Source organism: Boleophthalmus pectinirostris, unplaced genomic scaffold (assembly GCF_026225935.1).
Source record: "Boleophthalmus pectinirostris isolate CB_2022bp ecotype Guang Dong unplaced genomic scaffold, ASM2622593v1 HiC_scaffold_21, whole genome shotgun sequence".
NCBI lineage: Eukaryota > Metazoa > Chordata > Actinopteri > Gobiiformes > Gobiidae > Boleophthalmus > Boleophthalmus pectinirostris.
The window spans coordinates 12,579,164-12,597,611 of NW_026571175.1; the positions used below are offsets into that span (position 1 = coordinate 12,579,164).

At 38.6% G+C, this 18,448-nt stretch overlaps 1 pseudogene; it reads right to left on the reverse strand.

Annotated features, from left to right (window-relative positions):
- Nucleotides 1-10,818: 10,818 nt before the first annotated feature.
- The window catches only part of LOC129410153 (protein bicaudal D homolog 2-like), a 166,858-nt pseudogene continuing 159,228 nt past the window's right edge, over nucleotides 10,819-18,448 (reverse strand).

Consider the following 18,448-nt stretch of genomic DNA (forward strand, 5'->3'; position numbering starts at 1 on the left):
ATAGCATCTATTTTTCTAGAAGCATTGGTCTGACTTTTAGAACCAACCAATCTTTGTCAAAGTAAACGTATCCTAATGACATTTATTTGATGAATGACATATGTGTAAGGATGCAAAATAGATTTAAATATTTTCTTTCACAGAAAGAAGCTGCTGTCTGGAACAGCAATTCATTATTCTTGCTTGTTTGTCCAGTACAGAGAAGTTCCCTGTCTTCCTGAGTGTGGGATGGTGAACTATCGAATCTACAGCCAAGACCCTGAAGACAGACAGCTCAATGTCCCAGCACTGGTCAGGTAGGAGGCCGGTGCAGTCTCTCCTTTTTGTTTATTTTCACTAGCGCAGTTCACTGAATTCTAGCACCCCCTTTGTGCATATGAAACAAAACCTGCTACAGTTCAAGGTCTTAGAATATACAAATTGATTGATTACAGATTGATTGTTTTTTTTGTTTTTTTTCAACAGCTGCAAACATTGCTGCTGTTATTAACATGTGATATCTTAACTTTAGTAGTTTTGACCCTGTATGTGCACCGTAGACTGTATATACTAGTATAAATGGACATAGATAGCATGTTAGCTGCCTAACAGGAAGTGATCATGGGAGCACATCTGGCTCCATCGGCTCCAATTCACTTTGGATTGAAAAACCTTTGCCCTTTTCTCTGTAACTGCTGCTGTCCTCATTTTGGTCTTAAAATGTTCAAATTAACCTCACTCTACATTGTGCTGGCGTATTTATTTTACTACTTTGTCCATAAATTAATTCCTGTTCCTAATATGGAAATTTGGCCCATAACTGCTGGCCTCTGTGAGCTTTGACTGGAGCCAAATACGATGAATAACATCACACTCCCCTAGTCTACTTCTTTATACAGTCTGATGTGTACATTTACTAAAATAACATGACTGAGTACTTCCATCACATCCACCATTGAATACATTAGCCCATAGTTTGGCTTGGTACAGCTGGATAACACCTTTCTGAGGCACAGAGCATGAGGTCAGTGGGAGGTGAGAAACGCTGTGGTATTCAATAGTGACACATGCTGTGACATGGAAGAAACATTATTGTTATTCCATAGACTTTGCTGACACACAGTTGATAGGTTTACTGGTGTTAATGGCTGTGGAAATCAAGGAGTGGAAGGCCATGGGTCCATACTTGGTCAATGTTGGCCTGAAGCTGTGGACCAATCTTTTACCCCGAGAGAAAATCAATAACCAATCACAACGCCGGATCCAGATAGGTGTAGCTATAAGAGTTAACCTCAGGGACAACTGTTCATTTGGAGATTATGGTAGTAAATGGAGGAGCGTTAAGTAAGTTGATGGTTTAATTTGACAGGTACTTTATCTTCTGGAGTTAGGGCTTTGTTTGTTGTTTTTTAAAGGCCCTGAGCCTAATGTTTTTCCATGTATTTGAGCAGAATTTGTCCTGCCACTGTGTAGATATATTGCATTAGCAGCTCCTGAGGTCAAAATGTGGCCATACCAGCTTTTCAAAGCCTGATCCCATCAGATCTCAGAAGCTAAGCAAGGCCCGGCCTGGTTAAGTACTTAGATGAGATGCCGCTGGGAAAATCACGTGCCACAGTGGGGCACCAGTCACAAAAACTGTCGTTGTGTCCTTCACCCACATTGCCTAGTAAGAAATTGGTGCGTGTGAGTGATGGTGATATTCCGAGAGGCCGATGGCACAGATTGGCAGCCTCCATCAGTCCGCCTACAATAGTAGCTTACCACTACAGAGTGTGGAGAGAATGAATAATGCTCTGAAAAGCATCTTTGAGTGTCCGGAAAAGCACTATATAAAACTGATGCATTATTATTATTATTATTATTATATGTCTGCTGTATACTGTCTGCGTCAAATTATGAAGAGTTTTATAGTCCAATAATCAGGAAGTGCACTGTCAGCATGCTAGTTGTTTGTTAGCATGATTCTAAACTCACTGTGGTGAATAATTGGTATGCTCTGAATAAACTACTTCTGTTCTGTTTAAAAAAAAAAAAAAAAAAAAATAATAATAATAATAATGGTATATTGTGCAAAATTCACTCATCAAAAACATACCTGGATTTTTGTTTCGCTTCATTCACACGTTTGAAAAATGCTGCATTATTGGGATGTCTACATCTTCAAAGCTTAAAACGATCTGTTCCACCTTGTGATGTCAAGTGGTAGTTTTCAAATTAACAGCTACCCTTTACCTTTAGTTCAATAAGGACTGAAAATTGCAGGGCTGAAATTAACCAAATGATTCTAGTGAAGGTGCATGGAGTTTAAAAACACAATGGAGCACTACATTACCACATGATATCACAAGGTGGAACAGAGTGTTTTCTGTTTCAGAGAAGAACTCAGCCTAAATATGCAGATTTTGTGCGTTAAACATGTGTGAATGAAACAAAATACAACTTCTTTTTGATGAGGTAAACAATTATAATATAGATTCAACAATAGCATAATATGAGCCTTTAACATTAAATAAAATGATAAAGACATTGTATCCAACGTTAGAGCAGAAAACTTCAACTTCTTCCCATTCTATATCCTGTTTGTATCACAGCAATGGAGAATCATGTGTCTCGGTTCTAGTACATATTTCAGCGAGGGGAAAATTGCTTTCAACTTTCCATGCAGTACAATTCTGTTGCTACACTTTTGTTATTTTATCAACTACTCCAAAGTTTCATGCTGTAGTTAAGGCTGCACATTAAAAATAGTCCCCTGATAAATGGAAAATTCCAAGAGCAGAATCTTTGTAAACATCTTGAATAGCTCATGACTCATGTCCGATGAAACCATTTTAAACGCATGTCTCTGACGGTCAGTATTTGTCCTTAATGGTGTCTTTTGTGGCTCTCCCAATGCTATTTGTAATCCCTGGAAATAAAAAAGAGACAAAGCCTTATTTTACAGACTATAGCTTATCCCTACCTGGAGCGATCTCTTCTCCTCTGATGGATAAGGCAGATGGGAGACAGACACCAGAAGAGCCAGATAAAGTGGAGCCCATAGAGACACTTCCCCTTGAAAGATCCTGATATACCTCTGCATGTCCAAGCTGCTACACACACTTCTCCATCGTCTTGCCCTCGCTCCTTCATTTGCCTGAGCTCACCTATGAAATGCCAATGAAAAATAAGCTAACAATGAAAGCGCTGATGAAAACGATGCAATATGTCTTGACAGTTTCCTGGCTAATTTGTTGCACTGAATATTTTAACACTTTTAATAGAAATGGGTAGCAGATTTGAGAGGCACCTTGGCTTTGACACTGTGAAATGTAAATAAAGACAACTGATGAAGCTGATGTCATCAACATTCCCTGATGTAAGGCAAACTCGAGGCACTGCTCTGTCTGAAGCATTTTTTTTTTTAATAAATCATAAAAAACCCTAAAAACATAAAATTTCAGTATCATTTTCTACATGTGTGCAGTTTAATCTTGCCACATCCCATTTCAATAAGGGTTGCATGACTGACAGTGATTGAAAAACCTTGCATAACAACAACCCAATTATAAAAATTAGATTAAATAAAAAACTAAAAAAGTAAATTTAAGTAAAAACATCACACTAATATGACAATAAATTTAGGGTGTACTCCAGGGATAAAATCTGGGTCTTTTTATAATTTCCTATTTCTTATTTTCTCCAAGATTCTTGATATGTATAATATATGTCATATATGTCATAATGATTATTACCACATTTTTAAAAACTAAAAGTTGCTCCACAGTATAAGTCACACCAGCCAAAAAATGCGTACTGAAGAAGAAAAAAACATAACAAGTTTACCAAACTCTCCATTTCACTCCAAATCACTAAATCCATTGAATTGTTCATCCTCTGTGTCATTTCATGCAGCTCCACGACCTCTGGAGGTAAACGGAGCACCACTTCCTCTTCTGTGTGGCTGTTGTCAGACTCATCATCAGTTCCACTTAGAATTACTCCGGTCTTTCTGAATCCTGACAGGATGGTTTTGGTGTCACTGAAGTCCAGGCTTTGTCCATCCATCCATTGACTTTCAGGAAAGTTGCATGGCGCACACTCCCAGTTCCCATGAAGCTGTGTTCTCCATTCCCACTTTCCGGCAGTCCCTCACAAGTTTTTCGCTCACTCCAATCTTTTTCTGCTGCTCGATTACCGTTTTCGGCTGAATATTTCACAACTTGCAGCAGGACAGAGACTCTTTCTGCAGGAGACATGCGCAGTAGAGGGTGAAGTGACAGAGGTACAGAAGTAATAGGAGTAGCAGATACTGACACACAAGCCAAGAATGCTCACCCGTAATATCCCGCTTCATTTCATTGTCGAAGCAACAGAAAATATATTTATGTTGATATTAAAATGTTCACAATGACTTAACTTTATAACTTTATAAATAATGTCACTCTATGAATTGTTGCCCCAAGTATGTGTTTTAGGTTCACTGTTGTTTCACTGCATACTGTCGTTATGATGGTTGTGTATACAATCCAATGAGTCTTGTTTACCTGAAATCTTGTAGCACTAATGAAAATGTTCATTAAACATCTTGACTGCACTTTGGGAAATCTGCATACTTTATCACTTGTTAATGTAATATGGGAAAAATCTGTGAAATGAATGTTAGCGTCCTAATTCAGAAGTAATAGCTCGTTATGTGTGATGTTTAAATTCCTGTGGAAGGTAGCCAGTGGAGAGCGGGTGTGCCTGAGTGAGCCTGTCTGTCAGTGTAATGATAGCTGAGTCCACAGCCCACTGCTGCAGGACTCAAACCACCTCAGAATGATAAAAGCCAAACGCTCCAGGCTCAGAATATTAGTTGCTGAATAATGTTGTGTGAATCGGACTCATATTTAATTTGAGTGTAGACTGGTGTAATTGCTTATAAAATAGGCTACCATCTTTAGATCTTACTTCATGCTGTTCACTGTATTATAGATGTTTTGTGTTTAAAAGGTACATAGCACTGTTCCTGATATTCTACTTAAAAATGTGACCAACAGAACTAGTTTATCTGAAATGCTTTGCAGTGTTTCAGAGTTATTACTCACTGATCTTATGTAGTCTGAGCATCTAAATCATTTACTGTGAGTTTTCTGAGCACTTTTCACAACTTTCAGAGGCCAGAGGGGAATCAACAACAATTAGCACACTAACAGCACACTTCCTGATTCTCTGACAATAAACATGCTTTATAATTAGATGCAGACATGTTTTTTGTATATTAGTATATGTGTACTGGGGGGAAGTCTTATTTGTTTTATATTGATTTACAACATTATAGATTCAAATGTTATGTTTCAGATAATGTCTCTTTTGGGATAAATTATTATTAATCATGTTATGTCCCACAACATAAAAAAAAAAAAAAAACTTTCATCAAACTAATACCTTCAAATTGTGTTTTGTTTCATTCATAATCCAACTCTGCCTGTTTAACTGTTTTTGCACACATGGTTTAAATGTACAAAATAGCACTGCTGAGTTACAAGTATAATACAATGGCTGAATAAAGCACTGTTGAACTCTTTAAAATAAAATAAATAAACTCATTAAAATGGCCATTTGGAAGCAATCCAAAAATAAGTAATTAGTTTTCTTGCTTTTGACTCAGCTTCAAGCGCTCTCCTCTCCTGTGGTCACCCCGGAGCGTTCGGTGCAGATTGTTAAATCTTAAAGCATGGCCTCGGTCCCTCCCCTGGATCCTGTGTCACATTTTTAAGCACACAAGTGTGGCAGGGCCATGGTCTTTGTCCCCTCTCCCTCTTCAGCACATCATTAAAACTCATCTAACAAGTTTCCTCACAACACTCTCCAAAACACCAATTAAAACAGCTTGTGCACGTCTTTAAGCATGTGGGTAAAACTGTTACAAAACGAATCGAATGAGGCTGCTAATGGACAGAGAAAATGAAGTGAAAGCTTTGTTGAAGAAATGAAGGAAACTATCCATCGCACAGGAAGTTGCATCATTCAAGCCTCAATGTGAGGAGTGACATAACAGGAGTTTTATGCTAGTGAGACATAGGGCACTCAAATAATCTTCACAACAGAAATGGTCCTGGAGAGAGGTACATTCAGTGCCACTGTGAGACATTCCAAGCAAACCAGTATCTTCATGGAGACCTTCCACCAACTGACCTAGTCCAACTTCAATGGCCCATATTACACTATTTTCTGAATGATGTTATAATGTTGTTTCCTCATCACAAACTTGCCCAGGGTTGTATTTTGTTTCATTCACACACATTTAACAGACAAATCCTGCATATTTAGACTGTGTTCAGAACACATTTGTGATGTCATGTGGTAATACAAGAAGTCCACTGTGTTTCTAAACTCCATACACCTTCACTAGAATCGTTTAGATAATTGCAGCCCTGAATTGTATCTACTGTATCTTTGAACAAAAGGTAAAGGGATAGCTTTTAACTTGTAAATTACTACCATATAGTGGACCAAACAAAAAGGCAAAGACAAGGTATAAAAATAAGTTTAAATTTAATAAAGTCAAAAAAGATATAATTTAACAAAGGCTCAAATTAGGCAAATTATTAACAAAAAAGCTGGGCCCAACTGGGGTAAATTAAATCAAACTGAACAGAACAAAACAAACCCAACCAGACAAAGAACAGGGGTGTTTAAATACTTGAGGACCAACTAAAGCTAAACACGAGAGAGAGGAATTACACTAAATATTTAACTAAACTACTAACTTCATCAAAGTAACAAAAAGGCAAATAATTATAATACAGAAAATAATAAGTGATAATAAAGTGACCTTAAAGCAAACTAAACAAACTAAATTAATAAAACTAACTAAATAGTGCTCCCTCTCCCCTTGTTGAGTCACGATGGTCTCTCCCAAAGGGTGCTCAAAAAACCCCAAAAAGAACAAGTGTAAGTAAATCAGACTTATATTAAAGGTTTCTCCTAAAATGTGTGCACTCAAATTAGTATATAAGTCTAAATAAAGGAATTAAATTCTGTGTAATGTAATTAACTTAATGTAAAGGAAATGAAATTAAATAATACTGACACTATGACACTATGGAGTGGTGACAGAGGTATCCACCACACACCACATGACATCACAAGGTGTTAAAGAACATTTTGAGCTTTGGAGATGTAGACAGACTAATAATAAAAAAAATTACTCAAACACGTGTGAACAAATCTAAACATGACTAACTTGGTTTTGGTTTGGAAATCGCACATAAATAAAATTATAAATAATATTCAAAGTAATCGCAATTATATACAAATATAGATATATCCTAGATAAAAACAGTCTTTTTATTATATATAACTCGATGGTAATGCCCTACATAACCTACGGTATTGAGATTTGGGGCTATACATATAAGACTTATACAAATCCAGTCTTTACCTTGCAAAAAAAGGCAATAAGAACAATCACATTATCAACTTATAATGTATCAACCAATGCGTTATTTATAAACCTTCAAACTCAGAAATTTTATGATTTAGTCGAACTTTACACTCTGAAAATCGTGTTCAAAGTAAACAACAATCTCCTGTCAAAATCTTTACAGAACATGGTCAAAATCCGAAAGAGTCGATATGAGCTCAGAGGCACAGCCATGTTTATCAAAAAGAAAATTAGAACAAACATTATGAAATTTTGTAAATCTGTTAAAGGGGTGGAGCTGTGGAACAAATGTACAGAAAACCTAAAATTGTGCACCAGTCTCTTTCACTTTATAAAGGAATTTAAATGTTTAACTCTGGACAGATACATGAATTATGATACTTAGTTTGTGCTGTAGTACTTTGTTGTACTGTTTCTGATTTGTTTGTTTCCTCTTGCTGTATTTATGAAGATGAACTGGTGTTAAGATGACGCTCTGACAAAGGAATAAAGGGTAGGCATAATAAGCTTAAGCTTCAGCCTGCACCTTTTCGGTCTGTGTATGTTAAATATGACTGTCTGTGAATTAATATCAAAATATACCTGTGACCGAAATAAATAATCAATCAAACAACATTAAAACTATGATTAGACTATGAAAGAACTATGGTTGAGGTGAGTAGGTATATCCCAGGTTCCAGTAACATATCTGGAGAGGCAGATACATAGTTGGATACTGCTGCATATTACATTGCATTGCATTATTTTATGTATTTTATTTTTATTTTTTCATCTTTTTGTCATGATCTTAAAGCTTTAGAAGTCAGTTTTTATGTTAAATTGTTTTAAGAATTATCTATATTTATTAGTGTAATTTCCTTATTACTATATTTAGATTTCTTAGATTTCTTAATTCTTGTATTGGTATTTATTCTGCCGATGAGGGACGTGTGAAAAGATGTATTTGGTTTTTATTATGTGTTCTTTGAATGGATTTGAATTTTGGCCTCTCCAGTTGACTGATGTCAATCCATTCTTTGAAGACATTTGTACAGCAAATACCTTGTAGAATCAGAAGCTCTTCAGACCCAAGACCATAATGTCACATCTCATTTTTGACCCTCCAATTACTTCAGACTGTTGAACCATTGTACAAGAACAGTATTTCTTCAAGTTAAACCAACTCACCATTACTCTTCTAGTGTCTGACCAAGTTCAACATTCAAAAGCCCACGTCTGTAGAACTCTTTTTAGATGACATTCTTCTGTCAGGTCATTTCTTTTCTCTCGTCTCTTTTTTCCACTATTTCACATCTTGAATGGAGGAAGTGATATCTGTCCTTTGGCCCTGTGATCCTACCAGCTCTTTTTTTAATGTGAAAAGCAGTGGAGGAGAATATAAGCCCATGAATCGTAGACTGTCAAATGAGGATCGCTGCACAGAGGATTCTGACATCCTTCAATGGCGCTATAGGCAAGTCTCCAGCCCCATTCTGTCACATGGAGTTTGGTAATTTGGTCACAGTGAGATGATGGAAGAGTGGGTATTCTTTTTTAACAACACCAGTCTTTGTGGAGAGGACATGGGAGAGTGTCAAATTGGATGTTATGGATTTGCTGAAGGATGGTGATGGGTTTATTTTTAATTACGGAAGATTGGTTAGAGGAGCAAAATGGATCAGAAAATGTGAAGAGCTTTGAAGTTTAGACTTTGAAATACGTGGAGTTTGCGCAGTAAAGCTTTTGTTATAATGACAAGGCCAGTATTTTATTATAGCTGGATGTTCAGGAAATGGCTAAATGTATTGTTCATTAAAAATCAAGTCCAGTTAATGTTTCAAGAGATAATTGGATTTTTAGGAGTCTCCAAAAACATGAATTGTGCTGCAAATATTTGGCTTTTTACTTTGTGAAATCGAACAGATGGATGGAGCCTCTTGTCCAATTTCCAAGCAGCTATCCCAACAACTCAATACTTTCTTGTTTTACAGGATTGCTTGGATTGCTTGCCTGCCCAGGCAGTGTTTTCTACATTCTGTTTTAATCCAGAAGAGCCTAGAACCAGAACAAAAGGGACTCAAACCTCCAACCATAGCTGCTAAAGATTCAAAACATCATGCATTCCTCTATTCAGATAACACAATTGCTATTTGCAATTCAGGCAAATGAGCAGCAAACTTTTATTTTTTTTCCCCATTTATGCCACACTGTTCTCGAATTTTATTTTCAAATTAAGTAGAGCAGTGGGCATGTACAAGGGATCTGTGAAAACAGCGGTGAGCAATGACATCTTAAAAACAGCAGATTAAAGATTAGTGGATAGGGGTGTAATGATAGCCAAGTCTCACATACGATACTGTCACAGTATGAACCTCACGGTACAATATTTATTGCAATATCATGGGAAGGCTCACGATTAAGAATGTAACAATATCCAAATCTCTTGGTACAATATTTTTATGATATACATTTCACTGTACAATATTTATTGAGATATTTTGCTGAGGCTAAACAGCTAAAACTGTTAATATGCTTCTTTTTCCTCTTAAAACCCTCACGCTCTCCTTGGGGTCACCTTGACCTGAAGAAACATTTTTTTCCTTCCCGCTCTCTTGGGACGGGTCAATCAGACCCAAATATGTATTATCTCGCCTGGCAAGAATCTATTTGAAAATACATTTTTGGGTCTGATTGACCCGCCGCAAGAGGGCGGGAAAAAAATAAATCTTTGGGTCAATGTGACCCCGAGGAGAGCGTGAGGGTTTTCAAATGCCTTGAGAAGACTTAATCCAAAGAACTAAGACTTAAAAGTGCTTAGAACAGTTGTTTCTTCATGTAGTCTACACTGAAATGGAGCAAAGGATCATGGTCTATGTAGTTCCCTCTGCATCCCATGAATCACTTTGTATCCACTAAAACTTGGATTTAAAGCTCTAAAAAGTCAATTTTGCACATTCCTCCTTTAAGAAGAATGTTTCAGAATTCTCCAATTCTCCACTGACAAAAGGAAGCCCTCTAACTCTTATTTATAGTCTACATCGACGTTTTTTAACTAAATCAAATTCTCCATAATTTAATTTGAAATGTGACAGCACAAGTGGGAATATTGGCATCAACTGTAAAATGAATGTTTCTTCTCACAATAATTACAACACTAAATTTGATGCATTAAGACATCCGTGTTTGATGATAACCTAACGTCATCTTCCTCAACTGCTTGGCCTTGTATAACCTCTTGTAAATAAACCCGCCATTTCCCTAATCTCCCCACATGAACTACGCCGGTGGCCATTCCTGCATAATGATCCACCGTTCACCAGGGGGCGCTGAACTGAGATGACCCTTTCCTTCCTTCATGTCAATCTGATGTTGAGTCCAGGGTTTTAGCCCGCACACACATCCCACCGCTCTGCATCGCCGTATCAAAGACCTGGAGCAGCCCGCGGTCATGGCAACACGGGAGCAGAGCGAGTTAGCACATGAAAGCTAACCTCCGGGCTGGACTTCAGTCTGCTGGGGGACAGAGTGCGGACGTGTTTGTGCCTGGAGGAGAGGTGAAGACAGCGGTGCCTTTTTGTGCCTCCCCCCAGAGTGTAAGGGAAACCAGCTGCCACTGTATCAAACCGTGATGTGCACTGTAAAAAAGAAGTACCATGTTATAGAATGTATGCGGTTTTGACTATCTTCCAAGCCAGGGGAGAGCTATTCAAATTTCCCAAGGGGCAGATTCAAACCTAGGAAAGTGGTGCTAGCCTGACCAACCTACTTCACAGTTTTGACTGCCCACTCGCCGACCTGATGTGCCTGTGATGTGTCTTATCCCAGGTATCACAGTGTAAACAAACAAACAAAAAAGACTATAAGAATAGACCCTATGCTCGATATGGTTTAATACACAACTTTTTAGACAATATTATCATTTTTACACTAGCGCTCAACAGCTTTATTTATTTATTTTTTCAGAATTGATACTTGCTCAAATTATTATCTTGTTTTGATACTCATTTTACTATCTATTAAAATCTTATTTTCTTTTTACAACCCTAGTTTATACACAAAAAACTATAACCTGTGACAAGGAGTCTTTTTATTCTCACATACCTGGGAAACTGTCATGGAGAAGTCGGACAGCAGATGTTGCAGTTGTCCAATTGTGTAAATCACTTGACAAGACGTGTCACTGTATAATTGCATGACCACTCTGAAAGAAAAATAAACTCTGGTCTATTGAAATAATCTATTATTTTCCATTCTGTTCATTGTAAACCGCAATGTTGATCTAAAATTATTTAAACATGGAAACTGACTTACCAAGTTGTTTTTAACAGCTAACATTTTTATTTACTAATGTATTTGAGCTATTTTGAATTTCGAATTTTCCAAAAAATCCCAAAATACAGTAGCCAGGCTGGTGTCACCTAGTGCCTCAGCTCAATTTCATTTCTCTCCAGCGATTAGGTCAGGAATGAGAATACACTAGACGGTTTGGAAGGACTCCAGAAGTTGTAGACCGTGCACCAGTCAATCAGAGAAGAGCTGAATCAACCCGAGTTATGAAAGCAGACTGCATACGCTATCCTCCTTTTGACTTCCTTTGTCAAATATAAACTTTGTTTTTTTAATTGTACCTTTAATTCTCAAGTTCATCTCACAGAAACGACAATGATTGTTGACAGACATGTTCACACTCTGCTTTGTTTGCTGTTGTGCCGATTACCTAAGTAATTAATAACTACTTATCTCATTTTCAGTAAAATATGTGTTTAAATAACTAAGTAATTTTTAACATTCAAAAGTTATAATCGATATAAAAATGCATCTGAGTGCTTCAAAAAAAACAACAACTTTTAACTATTTCAATGTGTTTTAATTTGCAGCTATAGTATTAATATTCAAAGTTTTTCTATAGAATTCAAGTTCTTTATTAATAAAATATAGATTTTCATAGCGGGGGTCAATATTCTATAGGGGGGGTCAACATACCATAATAGGATTCTGACCCCGGGGTCAAAATACTATATGGTATGTTGACCCCGGGGTCACCTCACCGCAGGGTCAAAAGCCTATACCACACAGACACCACTGAGCATTCCAGCGCATTACATACACCAAGCGCTCTATAAATAAAGTTTGATTGATTGATTGAATAGCAGCAATTGGTTAAATAAAAAAAGTACCCGCCTACCTTTGAGCAAACTAATTCTATGCTGTGAGGTCAGACGGTTTCCACGAAATGAAACCGGCTGATGAATCAGGCTAAAAGTACAGAGCTATGGGCGGAGATATGTGGTAGGTGAAAACATATTTCTTGAAAATTCAATCCTTGAGTGTAGGACAGTAGGACAATGATTACTCACATTTCCATTGTTATTTACATACTAACTTGCCTGTATAATAATAATGATGCTAAATACTTGGCTCTGTCATAGGTTACAAACATTTTCTGAATGTCTCTCTTAAAGGTTGTATAGAGGATTTTCCAAGGAACGAGAAATCCAGCGACTGTTTATCCTTTTTCAAATGTTGCGCATGCGTGAAACCACCCCCCCTCCCCTACAGCTCCCTACGTAGAAACGCCTCCTCCCGCCTCCTTCTTACGCCAGAAACAGGTTTGTTTACAGCCGGTGCGCTGCACATGACTTGTAAACAACTAACTACAGTGTTGGTTAGGCAAGACGGAGAAGTGAGGAGCGGGGGGAGCGGGTGCGGACATTTCGTGCGCTGGAGAAGTGAGGAGAGGGAGAAGAGGGAGCAGGGAGAGCGGAGACGGGCAGCGGGGAGAGGAGCAGGAAAGGGGTGCAGAGAAGGGTGCGCGGAGATTCAGTGCGAATGAACTAGCTACAACACGCAGCAGCAAGCGGACTCTTTCTTTGCATTGAAAATTACGTTTTCAGACATAGGATATCGCTTTCGTGTCCTGAAAAACGTTTGACTAGCTCTTGGAAATAAAGTATGTTTTCATAATAAGCAGAAGTGACCTGTCCAGGAGTAATTTGGCGACCAGTGCGTCAGTCTTTAGACCCTGCGTCTGCTTCAGTCGCGCCATCGCTGGAATGAATCTTCAAGAATCACCTTAGTTTGGCTTCGCTGCTTTTCCCCTTGTCTTCTTCTTTCAGCGACCTCAAAAACGGACTTTCTTTTGCGGCTAACTGCTCCTGGATTCTTGTCGCCATTGCAACAAACTTTGTGCTAACTGCGAGGAAGATATAGGTCAAAAAAAAGCCGCTAAGAACTGTTGCGTTGGTGGAGTAAACAGCGTCTGTGCTTGCGTCTGTGCGGCTTGCGTCTGTGGACTGCGTGACAGGCGTACGTAAACCACGTACCGGCGGCGCGCAGGCAAGTCAGTTACGCTAGAAACGTAGGGAGATTGATTGACAGCCTGTCAGCTAACAGATAACGAGGCAGTGTCGTTATCTATTGGCAAATGTTTAGCCCCACCACGTCCAGAGTTGATGAATTTTTATTCTCTTTTTTTTGGTCATCATAATTACAAGGCTACTGCACCTCTATAATGCTATCATTGACAACTTGAAACAAAAAAAAATCCTCCATACAACCTTTAACTCTTACACCCATTTCTATTACATGTGCCTATGATGTGTCTGTATTGCTTTGGTTAGAATGTTCCAAAATATCTCTCATTTTGCATGAATTCTATGTGTTTTACTGTTCAAAAATACATTGAAAACCCTGCAATCTTACTGAGTGCTGGTCAATCATTACTCACACACATGAATCATTCAAAACACAAGAGAAGACCATTATTTGTAAAGACCCATTGCAATTCTGAGTTTAAATCATTTCAATTATTCCAAACATTCTTTTTACAGTGCACAATCTCAAACACTGGTGACCGCAGAGTGAATTAGTCCGTGGTGAATCGCTCTACCGCCTCCCTGCAGCTCTCGGCCCACTCACACGTCCCTTATCGGCGGATTGTACCAAGACGAGGCACCGCGCACATTTCTGCTTAAAAATACACCCCCCCGGAGCCCATCGCCATGTATTTTATGTGGCTCCATCAGCAGTCTCCTTAACGCAGTGTGAGAGGATTTGATCATGTTGTATCGAGGTCACAGAGGCAGAACACAACGGCAAGTGTGCGTTGGGGATGCATTGTCCTTGATAACCCCATCATCGGTGGCTGTGGGCGAGCGCATTTTGGACTAATGGTGGCGTTAAATTTGATGGGTGGTAGGTGTGGCGTGCTCTGAGCTTTTGTTGTGGTTTGAGCGTCTTGTGGGACAAACTTGGTTGTTAGATTCCAGCTCTGACCAAGTGATGTTGTTGTGTCCTTAGGCAAGACATTTACACCCACTTTGTTGTTTTTTTTGTACTTTTGGAGGGGTTCTTTTTTTTTTTTTAGCTTTTAACCATATTTAACAGTATTTTCATGTTTTCAAAAATCTAAAATAAATTATGCCTTTTATGATTCCTTGTTCAGCTTGAATTTGTGAGTGAAAAGTGAGAAATATAGTAAAACTAGGGTGCTGTTTAGCTAACCATGATGCTCTCCTTAACTTACTTACAATGTGGAGTTTACACGTTCTTCCTTTCTCTTGATGGGTTTCCATGGGTTACCTAGTTTCCACCATTAAGAAAAACAAATAAAGGCTAATCTTCCAGCTCCTTCTGACCACCATACTCTTGTTCTGCACAGTCTCCTGCACTGTGGCCACCCTGAGCTCCAGACAGGATATCCTATAGTTTAGGAATTGATCAGACACAGAGAACAAGGGTGTAGGTTTGGTCTCAGCTTTGGTGGGGACATTAACAGCCAACCCCCCCATGAAACCAACTGATAGATTACTTGATAATATTGTTTACTTTTCATATGATGCACACTGCAAAAAACAAATGGCTTTATAAGAAAGGGTAAAATGGGATAAGAAGTTTTATGAATTTCTTCCAAAAACACACACAGTCTGGGCAGGTCCAAAATAAGTGAGAGGTGGTTTAATTTTACAGTTTGCAAAATGTACAGTTTGTGTCCATTGCTCTTCTAAGATGATTCTTTAGCAGATAACAGCGATGTAGAAGTTTGTAGCCTTTGTCCCTTTGCTTGTTGGTGATGAGATATGTATGAGGTAATGTCCGTATATTCCATGGAATATTGTCAGTAGAGTCGGGCTGCTAACGGCGCATGAGTAGGGCTCTGTTGGGAGGTGCACTTGTGGCCAGAGTCATTCTTTTCCATGGCGATGAAGATTGAGCCAAGTAAGTTCCTTTTGAAAAGTTTTTTAAAGTTTGATGCTCAGCGTCTTCACTCAAGCGTTCTCAAGCCGCCATCTTCAGGTGCTGGCGCTGTCCTGCCGCTTCCCCAGTTTAGGCTGCTGGCTCCACTAATGACATCACTCTGTTGCAGCCAATGAAATATCGGCGTAATGTCGTCATATCACTGAATACATCTCACAACATCTAATAAACAAAATGTGAACTAAAATGTGTTCAATTAATACTACTGAGTTTGGAAAAATATCAGAATATATGGATATTTTTGTTTATTAAAATAAAATGGCAAATATGGACTGTTTTGCCTTCCCCAAATATTGGTTTTGACATCTTCCCACCTTCCCCATGCAAACTTACGGCCTTGGCAAAGAACACATTTCTAATGGTTAATTAAAGATCCCCTATGTAACTTTTCCAGTGGGAAGTACGCCATTTGCTTGTCTCCTTGAAGCTTTGCCTGAAATATTCCACAGCATGGCAGTCCACTTAACTATTTTGCTCAATTACATCCATTGTATTTCTCAAAAATATCTTGAAAATCATGCATTCTTACTGTGGGCAGGGTCAACTTTCCATAGATCTGACCTTTTAACTTGACCTGGTTGTGCTACCTGCATGTCCTTCGTGGTGATTGAAGTCGAATACCATATTGTGAAACATTCCAGGCCAAGCAATGACAAGTGACAAATGTGCCCCTTAATTACTTTACTAAAATGCAAATTAGAATAAAAAGAAACATGCATGCAACATAATTCCATATATTTTGAATTGATTCAGATTTGTCTGTTTGCATGGACACGTGTATAACTCTGCATTTGCTAGTCCTGTCACGAGGAGTAAATGGACTTATCTGGGGTATATTTTTTTAAGATTAGTTTTTGAGTGATAATTCTGCTTTATGCTTTAGTTTCAATACATTTGGTTTCAATCATTTCTCATCTATATTTACCTCTGCAAAATATTGCACTTGAAATTGAGTTACCGTGACAGGCCTAGCATTTGCCCACTGTCTTTTCTCATGTCCTCTGATCCTTCCCTGAGGCACAGATGGACAAACTGACTGTCTGCTGGAGATGCCACGTTGAATTAGAACTTTTTTTTCCCGAGTCTGACAATTTGCGAAGGATGCGGCTCAGACGATGCTCCGACAGTCTGACATGTTCAAAAAAGAGAACCAATAGTGGAGAGCCAGGGGTCCAGGAATAGAATAGAGCTGTGGTACCGCTGCCAGACCAGTGATTTGGTCCAAACAAGATTAGTTAGCACTTTAGAGGCAATGATCACAGTGAATAGAGGTGGGTGACGCAACAGAAAAACAGTAGCAATAATGTCTTTGTCAGTGAAATGAGGATGGAGAAAAAAAAAATCCATCTTTAATGATGAAAAAGTCACATCAAAATCTGGCTTTTAAAATACTCCAGCTAACCATAACTTCTTTAAAGGGTCTACTTGATTCTTTTCCATGTGGCTGAGCTAAATTTGTCTCGTACAGATATATTGTAAAAGAAGCTCTTGTGTGGAGACCACTTTGTGCTTTCCAGATTAAATTTTGTAGTGTTTCTTTGAGGGGGAATTTGTAGTTGTGTTAGCATTACGGTGATGGCAAAACTTGGTTAATTAATCTGTCTATCTCCATGCTCCATGCTCTTTTCCTTGTGATGACATTATGTTATAGTTTTCAACTTAACAGCTACCTTTTACATTTGTAGAGATTGGCAATTCCAGAGCTGAAGTCACCGAAATGATTCTAGTGACTGTGCATGGTTTTTAAAAACCCAGTGGAACGCTTTATGTATGACCACATGACACAAGGTGGAACACAGTGTTTTCTGTTTGAGAGAAAAACTCAGCCTGAATATGCAGGGTTTATGAGCTAAACAGGTGTTAATGAAACAAAACACAACTCCAGGAATGATTTTGATTATGAGACAACAACATTAATAGCCTCTGCTCAATTTCATTTCTCTCCAGCGACTAGGTCAGGAATCGGAATACACTAGATGGTTTGCAAGAACCCCGGAAGTTGTAGACCGCACACTGGCGAATCAGTAAAGAGCCTTGAAGCCATGACGTCAAACTCAAGCGCCTGTCTGGGTCCCTTTTGTGTTACAGCACAACAGTAAACAAAGCGGTCAAGATGGATGTAGATGAAGACAGACATTCTGTGTTGGCAACAGTTCCTGAAATCGAGGATTTAAAACTGGAACAAAGAGAATATTTGGTGAATTTTATCAAGGGGAAAGTCATTATTGCCCTTGTTCCTACGGGATTTGGCACATTACATACGTCACGACCAAATAGCAGCGACTGGTTAAATAAAAAAAGTACCTGCCTACCGTTGAGCGAACAAATCTTAATGCTGCGAAGTCTGACGGGCTCCACGAAGTGAAACCGGCTGATGAATGAGGCTACAAAATTATAACATAAATCAGAAAACAGTGCAATATAGGCCCTTTTAAAGTAATATAGCTATAATACTATTTTGGCTCCTATAGTGCATCACCCTGTCCTTGGACTATTTTTCACCATATTCCATTCGTAAATCACAGCCCTATGGAGATTTCAGCTTCTCCAATCACAAAATGCACAAAAATTTAACCCCTGCCCCTTCACCCATTTTACCAAACTGCTCCTCACGGCGAGTCCAGCATTAGTCCAATCAGCAGTCTACATTGTTCACCACTGTAATAGGCTTTCTCCCGTGTTCCGGCCCTTTGCGACGAGTGCCGTGACCGCTCCATTGGAATAGTGCAAATCTGCTCTGTATTGTGTAGGCCAGAATGGAGGTAATGGGTCAAGTGATTTCCATAGACGACCGACATGCTTGCACTGTGAAAGAGAGTT